General features: G+C 36.3%; 1 long non-coding RNA gene across 1 annotated transcript; it reads right to left on the bottom strand.

The window, feature by feature from the left end:
- Positions 1 to 477: 477 nt before the first annotated feature.
- On the bottom strand, positions 478 to 8,139 carry LOC144988899 (uncharacterized). Its single transcript, XR_013652972.1, has 3 exons — positions 7,916 to 8,139; positions 6,766 to 6,889; positions 478 to 3,756 (listed from the first exon to the last, which is right to left on the bottom strand). It is a non-coding gene; the product is annotated as an uncharacterized LOC144988899 (long non-coding RNA).
- Positions 8,140 to 9,269: the final 1,130 nt, after the last annotated feature.

The following is a 9,269-nucleotide window of genomic DNA, read 5'->3' as shown; positions in this document are numbered from 1 at the left end:
ACTCAGTGCTTTAACATTTTCTCTATGAGTAACATTACTCTGATATTTTCTAGAACTCAGTGCTTTAACATTTTCTCTATGAGTAACATTACTCTGATATTTTCTAGAACTCAGTGCTTTAACATTTTCTCTATGAGTAACATTACTCTGATATTTTCTAGAACTCAGTGCTTTAACATTTTCTCTATGAGTAACATTACTCTGATATTTTCTAGAACTCAGTGCTTTAACATTTTCTCTATGAGTAACATTAATCTGATATTTTCTTTTACTCATTTCCTTAACATTATGTTTGTGTAACAAATCAAATTTATACTTGCTTTTACTCCCATTTTTAACACGATGTCTGTGTAAATCATCAGTTCTGTATTTTGCAGAACTACGTTCTTTAACCCACATTTTATGCATAGCATTTTCCCTATATTTATTTTTACTCAATTCTAATGCTCTGGATCTACGCAAAGAATCAGATGCATATTTCCTTTTACTCATATCTTTTTTCTTCTGTTTATGCAGTTCACTTGTTTGATATTGCATTTTGTGGTAAAAAGATCTCCTTTTTTTTAGATACTTTGAAAAGGAAGATTCACCAACTGAATCACAACTAACATTATGTGGTTGAAAAGAACGACATCTTAACAGTGGTTTCTCAGAACAAATACTATTGCTTTTACACCAATTGGCACACCCAATTTTACCACTACAATGAACACAAACAACAACCTCGTAATATTTCTCACCACATTCTCGCAAATAAATTGCTTGATTTCCAAGTATTTTATTTACAGGGTTATACTTTCTCCATATGCTACCATTGTGTACAAAAATTTCTACTCCCAAAACATTTGAAGTAGCTTGAATGTCAATCTCACATACAAAACTGCCAACATATTTCATACGTGACTTTTGAATGTACTCAGACACTGTGGCATATCCTTTCTCCAGCAACTTCATATGAATGTCACTGTTCTTTAGCATAAACTTAACAACAGCCAGTCGAACTCTTCTATGACAATTTTCAGATCCACTAATGACTCGAGAAATAGCACGAAAAAAACTATTGCCATCATTTAATGTGACCTCTGTCTTACAAATAGAACCAAGCGTTACATTATTAGTTGGAATGTCTTCATACTGCTTCACAAAATCTAAATCAATATGTTTTGACAACAAAACTGTACTCTCAAACGACAATGGATAAAAACTGAAAGCATTTTCAACTAAATTGTTACTTTGATAAATTTCACTGTTTTGGTGATCATTGTTAACCAATGCACTAAACAAAACTTCATTACAATCACCAACTTCAGACCTGCCATGTTTAACACTCTTGCAATCTCCTTCTGACAGCATTTCTGAGTCTCTTTTGCGTTGCCTCATATTATGACCCAAATTATTTTTTTCCATAGATTTACACAACCCAAAACAACGCTGCTGCTGAAACATTTCAACGCAAGTTACAACTTCATAATGACACTCATTTATATTTTGCAAATATATGCCTTGTTTAGATATGGCCTTACGTTGACAGGCATATTTCAACCAACGTTCATTGTGAAATGTATACACACTCACACCCAAGTAGTCAGCTGTAGCTTGAATTTCAACCTCTGTAGCCCAACTACCAGAAAATCTCATTCTAGAAACATTGAGATATTCATCCACAGACATATTTTCAGATCTCAAAAGAGAACTATAATTTCCAACATTCTTTTGTAAATGTGTGACAACTGCACGTCTTAACTTTATGTGATTTTTCTCTGTACCACTAATAACTTTGGACACAGCCCTAAAAAAACAATTGCCATCGGCTACTATATGATCAGTTTGACATGGAATTCCCAACATATCAACCTCTAGAGGGTTAGAACAAGCAGTGTTTTCACAATGCACATTCAGTTGTTTACACAATGCTTGTGTAACATCAAAATCAACAGGGTAAAACTCAAGTTTCTTTGATGAAACATCAAGAAACTCAACATCCAAACTAGCTTCATTAGCATCATACCATTTTGTCTTCTTTGATTCACGTTGCACAGTAGAAAGCTTACGCTTTCTGTTACTTTCATGCAACGGTAAGGGACCAGTTTGAACATCTAAACTGCACCCGAAACCAAACTGTGACCCAGTATTTAATCCAGTTTTACAATCCTTCTCAAGCACACTTTGTTTATTTTTCTCACTATGATCATTGTCAGTAACAGCAACGGATGCAATTTCAAAAGCCATTTCTTTCCCTGCAAGTGAAATACTCAGGCAACAAATATAATTGTATAAATCATTAAGACTAGGAAGGTACATGATAATACTTCTTCCATTTACATCTGCCATTCCAGTACCACTGCGTGCATGTGAATCCACCACAGCATAATGGCCGTTTTCTGAAATAACAGCACAAGTACTACTGCCTATGGTCAAAAAACATGTTTTATACTTGACAAGCATGTGCTCCAGTCCCTTTTTAAGAGTTATCACTTCACCACTGTCAACAAATTTACCATTACTCACATTAACAATCCCAGAAACGTATTCACCATACTCAAACTTAAATAATTTACCATCAATTTCAGAATCCATGGGCAAATCAGGTACTGACAAAAACTTCAAATTTCCAGGGATGATTTTGTTTTCACACACCGAGGAGTAAAGCTGATCACCAAGAAACACAACATGGTCCAAGTCTGTTGCCTCCCACTCAAAAACACTACGATGCGTGTGTTTAGCCATACTCACCAGGGCTATTGCCATGCACTGCACACCTCTGTTTTGAAGCTGCCGATCTCCTTGATGAAAAGATCCCCTTACACAACGTTCTGTGTCAAATCTGTTACAATTGTTTTCATTTAAAATCACTGAAGATGATTTTTTTTTTAAATTACTGCCCTTTTTTCCAATTTTCAATGTATTTTTGCATTCCATTAACACTTTACATTTATCGCCAACCACAATTTTGTCATTTAACTCCTGAACATGTTCTTTTATAAAACCAGTCTGTCTTTTGCCCAAAACTGACTGATTCACACGTGCATCCTCTGCTCCCAAACCAAATGTATTATTACACCCGTCCCAAGAAGCTTCTTTCACAAACATTGAACTAATGCCAAACCATTCTGCATTCAAAGACTTTTTCAAGTTCCAAATGTGCAACATCAAGTCATTAAAGCAACTGTTGAAGACAGCCACAGATGTTCCAATATTAGAAAACATTCCAGATGAATCTCGTGCACCACAATCAACCACAACAAAATACTCTTTGTGATGAATGACAGCACAAACGAAACCCTGCAAATCCAACAAACACAGATCTTCCTCCATCAGTCGCTCCTGCATCATTTCATACAACAGTGAAAAATCTTCACTCTTTGAATCACCAGAATACACAGGCTCATTGATAGCAACATCCCAAATTCTTCCAAACACACTGAGCTTTTCAGAAACCTTGAATAACTTTTCGGAATTGTTCACACATCCATCACTTCCATTAAATGAACAAACCAACTGCACACCTTCATTTCTAATATTATCAACATCAGCGTCCCTCCATGTACACACTGGAGCAACAACATGGTTGATTGCAGCCACAACACAACATGTAAGCGATGTTGTACTATCACTTGAATTTGTCAATCTTACTTTCATTCCAGAAATCAAAGGCCTCTGTATTTGCTCCAGACAAACACAACCAGAAGTTTTACCTTCTTCCTGAACCTTACACACTTTGGTGCGACGCATATTAAATCCCTTCTTTCGTGGCATCTAAAAAAAAAATAAAAAAATGAAACCACCATTAAAATAAAATTCTCATTTCTATTATGTATACATAAAGCAATACATTTATACCACACAGACAAATAATCAAAAACATAAAATTAAATATTCAGACTATTGGAAAATAGTTATACACAAATAAATGTAACATGTGTCCTATAATACAGTGGTCCCCAACCCCCGGGCCGCAAATAATAAATAACTTACTTTACTTCCGGTTTATTTATATCTGAATCTGAAAGATGTTTTATTTTGAAAAGATGCCCGATTCTCTGTGTGACTGTCACACCCGTCTATGTCACCAGTAATGTATGGAAGCGATTCAGTAGCATTAATAAAAAGCAAAGTTAAAACCAGAAATGCTTTTTCATTTTCAAAAAGAAGCTGCATTTTGTTGACTCAAAAATAAAATGAAAAAACAATCCCCCAAAATGCTTTCTTTTCCTTCCTCAAAGCTTATTCTGTCACTTAATTAAAATGAAAATGGTATTTGACATTTCATTTTCAAGTCGTTCTCTGGTAAATGTGTAGCATAATTCATTTAGAAATGTTTAATTTGACCTTTAAAATGGATTAATAGAAATGCTTTTCTGATTTTCAAAATGAAGCTGCATTTTTTGACTCAAAATTAAAAAGAAAAAGCAATACTTCAAAATGCTTTATTTCCTTCCTCAACACAGCTTATTCTGTCACTTAATCAAAATGATAAAGAAAATGGTGTTTGACATTTCATTTTAAAAAAGGTCCACGGTAAATGTCTAGCAAAATTCATTTAGAAATGTCTAATTTGACAATTAAAATGGATTAACAGAAATGCTTTTTAATTTTGAAAATGTAGCTCAAAATTCAAATATAAAAGCAATATTTCAAAATGCTTTTTCATTTTATACTTCAATCCGCCTATTCTGTGTCATAATTAAAACGAAAATGCAAAGAGGGGATTGCATTTTAACATCCACCCTGCAAAACTTGGAGCAATATTCATTTCTTAAACACATTAGCAGAGGGGGGGTGGGGCGATGACGTCACTGCTTTCTCCGTGTGTACGGCCGCTGTCGCTGAGAGACCTGGTGTGTCTGTGTTCGCATTAAGATCACCTAAAACTGGGTCCTGTTCACAAACCGCTGGACCTGGCCTGCTCAAACCTGGATTCCTGGATCTTAATGCGAGAAATGCAGCAGAATGTTCCTTTAGCTCCCTCTTGAATCAGAAGCTGTGAATCCCAACCCAACTTCTTCAGCGTCGTCTGACCGCACGGATTTACAAACATATGATCAAGCAGAGCAGGCCTTTAATAATAATCATAACAGTAATAAAAGCACATTATGAAGATAGTCTCCTGCAGCTTCACGCTGAGTGAGTGTTTTTGGTCCAACCAGCAACCGTTTAGCATGGAGAAATCTGTCTGTTGATGGAGCTCCAGCTGTCAAACAGCAAATTTAGCTGCAAATAAATTTGTAAATATGTGAGAATTACATCAGTTTTTATTTTGTTCTGGACACCACTGGAAACACAAATTCATATGATGGTTTCTCGGATCATCGTAGCAGCATTTCCGCCTTCAGCGATCGGAGCTTCGCGCTCCGCTATGAAAAGGCAGCTGGCGGTCCGAAGATAAAAAGCTTGTCTGCGTGCGTCAGGAGGAGGACCGCAGAAGACGGACATGCTGCTAGTTAGTCCTGAGAAGCTGTGCAAACTCATCAGAAGTTCACAACCATCACAAAACCCTCTTCTCTGCCACTAACAGTCTGCTCCTGGTGCGTGTGTCTTTCAGCAGGCGGACACACGGAGAAAGCAGTGACGTCATCGCCCCGCCTCCCCTCTGCTAATGCTTTTAAGAAATGAATATTGCTCCAAGTTTTGCAGGGTGGATGTTAAAATGCAAATGCAATCCCCTCTTTGCATTTTCATTTTAATTATGACACAGAATAAGCGGTTTGAAGTATAAAATGAAAAAGCATTTTGAAATATTGCTATTATATTTGAATTATATTTGAATTTTGAGCTATTTGATGCAGCTACATTTTGAAAATTAAAAAGCATTTCTGTTAAACCATTTTTATTGTCAAATTAGACATTTCTAAATGAATTATGCTACACATTTACCATGCACCTTTTTTTAAATGAAATGTCAAATACCATTTTCTTTATCATTTTAATTAAGTGACAAAAAAGCTGTGTTGCAGTATAAAATGATAAAGCATTTTGAAGTATTGCTTTTTCTTTTTAATTTTGAGTCAAAAAATGCAGCTTCACTTTGAAAATAAAAAGCATTTCTATTAATCCATTTTAAATGTCAAATTAGACATTTCTAAATGAATTATGCTACACATTTACCATGGAACGTCTTGAAAATGAAATGTCAAATACCATTTTCATTTTAATTTTAATTAAGTGACAGAATAATCAGTGTTGAAGAAGGAAATGAAAAAGCATTTTGGTGGATGGCTTTTTCATTTTATTTTTGAGTCAAAAAATGCAGCTTCATCTTGAAAATTAAAAGGCATTTCTGGTTTTGACTTTGCTTTTTATTAATGCTACAGAATCGCTTCCATAGTAACACAGACCAAGGTGCTCCTCTCAGTCACGTGATAAGTTATCGCTAAAATAAAACCCAGGAGCTAGCAAAATGAGTAAAAAACAAACGTCTTTGGAAAGTTTTTTTTGCATAGGTGAAAAGGCCCAGCCAGGAGACAGAAGAGGAGCCTTCTACTTCCAGAAAAAAATAGCTACATTTTTCTTTTTTGCACCATGAGTGGCAGAAGGGGGGAGGATGATGAGAGCCATGCAATGTTCTATCCATGGGTGTCTAAATTAAAGCTGGGATGTGTGATGTCACACATCTGTTCCTCCTTCTGCGTGGCGTTGCTACAGTAATCCTCCACCAACATCTCAAAGACCTGTCCGTTAACTTAAAAAATGTGCAATCAAGTTTATTGAAACAAGGTTGGGGATCACTGCTATAATAGATTATTAAACACTGCAAATTTAACTTACCTTTACCAAACTCTTTAATGGCTTACAAAACACAACGTTCTCTGGAAAAAACAGCAAACAGCTCCTCTCTCTGTTGTCCAGACAAAGGTTTAGTCACTGGTGTGGAAGATCCCTCAGAGGAAAACTGGAGTTACAAATAAAAATGTAAAAGGAAAAACATTTAATTCAAACAAAAATAAATACATAAACAAACTTTAATAGACATGAAATGGTAGATGCTCTCTGGGAGGCTAATCCATAGAGGAGGTCCATTAAAACTGAATGAGGCCTTGCCGTGTGTTTTAACTTTTGGGATAACCAAAAGGCCTGTATCAGAGGACCTCAGGGTCCACAGGGGATCATACATTAAAATCATATCAGACAAATATGAAGGCCCAAGACCATAAAAACATTTATAAACTAATAATAACGTTATCAATCCTAAAGCGAACAGGAGGCCAAGCAGCCATTTTAAAATCTGTGTGTGTTCCTGCAAATATATTCATACTGGCTGCCACACTTATAGATTATATGAAAACATTTATACACAAATAAATTTAACATGTGTCCTATGAAATTATTAAACACTGAAAATTTAACTTAAAACCTAAAAAGTACAAAATAGGTTGGAACTGATCTTCAGTGGAAATACTCACGGGTCGGCACGCGTTCAAAATGTATTATATGTGAACTGCTATGTATTTGATCAATTAGAAAGGAGTTTCACTGGTTAATGTGGTTTAAAAACCGTAAAAACTACATTCGAATATTTAATTGAGAACTACAAAGATGGTGGATAGACTACAAAAAAAAACGATCTCTGAAACTGATAGAAACTTGTTGTTTGTCGACCAGTATCGATTCTACATGTCATTTTGTACATTTGTGTCCGTTTAAAAAGAAAATTCGTCGGTTGGTTTGCTTTGAAAAGTCTTTTTAAAATTACGTTCGAAACAAAATGCCCGCCATCACTTCCGGTTCAACGAAGTAAAAGGTCAAATTATTTGCGTTCGTCTAATCAATTTTAAGCAACTTTTACGGTTTTTTATTCAATAAAATTGATAATCAGAAGGTGAGTAGTCGTTGTGGCGATGTAAAAAAGTGTCGATGGTCGATTAAAGTAATGGTTCGTTTACAAGTCGCGGGAAAATTCATAATGGTCGTGACAAACCTCGAGTCAAATTGAAGGCGTCCTCGGCGCAGTGCGTCTGGCAAGGTCGAGTTCTTCTCACTGGGGGTCCTGTAGTCTTCCTTGCTGGTCAGGAGCGTCGAAGATCGAAGTGCAGAGGAAATGAGAAAGTTCTGAAAAGAACTGATTTGCTCAAATTCGGCAAGCTTCAGCGAAATTCTCTGTGGGGTGTGATTCTCCAGTCGTCCAGCAGGGGTCGAGCAGAGGGAGTACTCAGACGAAAATGCCCTGCCTTCAATGGCTTGACCAGCTGCTTGACTTGTGGTTTTTCCCATCATGCATTTTATCGTTCGTATTTGATGAAGTAGATTGATTACATGTTATTGCTTTCATGAAATAATAGAAGTTCTACTTCGTTTAGTTCCGTATGTATGTGTAGAACATTTTATAGTAATTATTTTATTGATCATTAGTCCGTTAGGGAACATTGTAGCTGTTGGGTTTGTGCCCCATTGGCATGAGTTCTCCCATGGACCAATCAGACAGCTCCGTTTTTAGTTTGATCCCAAGGGTTAAAATCTAATAAAATTACATTCCAATCCCAAAGTGGTGGTGTGTTGTCTTCTTTGTGTTATGTCTGTGTTCAAAAAAATGTTTTGTGGGTGATTCTGTTAGATACATCTCACAAGAAACGTTTGCTATTCAGGGGTTGTGACGTCATACTTCCCATGATGCTTTGCTGGTGGGGGAAGCCTGCTGCATGTGAACTTTGTCAAAGAACAACAAAATCTTTTACAGCATAAATACTTAACGGTCACCTGCTACCTAGAGGCCGAATTGTAATCCCTTTGACTCTCTCTGGTGGACTTTTCTTAGAAGTTCAATCGGCTGCTTTATTTAAGTTGAGAAATCTTCATATCTATAAATATAAAGAAGTCTAAAAAATTTTTCAAAACACAACTGCCCTTACAGACAATTAAAAGAGGAGTTGAAATGTATAACACGGTGAAGGAGTTTTTGTGCAGAAAAAGTACCATTAGTAAAGCTGGTAGCAGTGACTGCAGACGGGGCTCCTGCTATGATCAATAGACAAACAGGTTTCATCACTCACTGTAAAGCTGACCCAGACTTTCCAAAATGTCTGCATTACTGCTGCTTCATTCACCAGCAGGCCTTATGTGCACAAGTGATTGGCTCTGGACACATGATGACTCCTATTGTGAAAATCAACACCTCAGCGGCAAAGCAAAACAGCACAGGATTTTCAAGGTGCTATTGGAGGAGATGTCTGCTGAATATGGTGAATTTGAATTTGGTGAATCTGAACTTGCATTTTTGACTGAAATTACTGAAAAACTAAATCACTTGAACTTCGAGCTGCAAGGCAATGGCAAAA

Source organism: Oryzias latipes, chromosome 21 (assembly GCF_053564925.1).
Source record: "Oryzias latipes strain Hd-rR chromosome 21, Olatipes_Hd-rR_3.1".
NCBI classification, from domain to species: domain Eukaryota; kingdom Metazoa; phylum Chordata; class Actinopteri; order Beloniformes; family Adrianichthyidae; genus Oryzias; species Oryzias latipes.
Note: the sequence above shows the minus strand (reverse complement) of the source record. Positions and strands in the feature narration are given on the sequence as shown.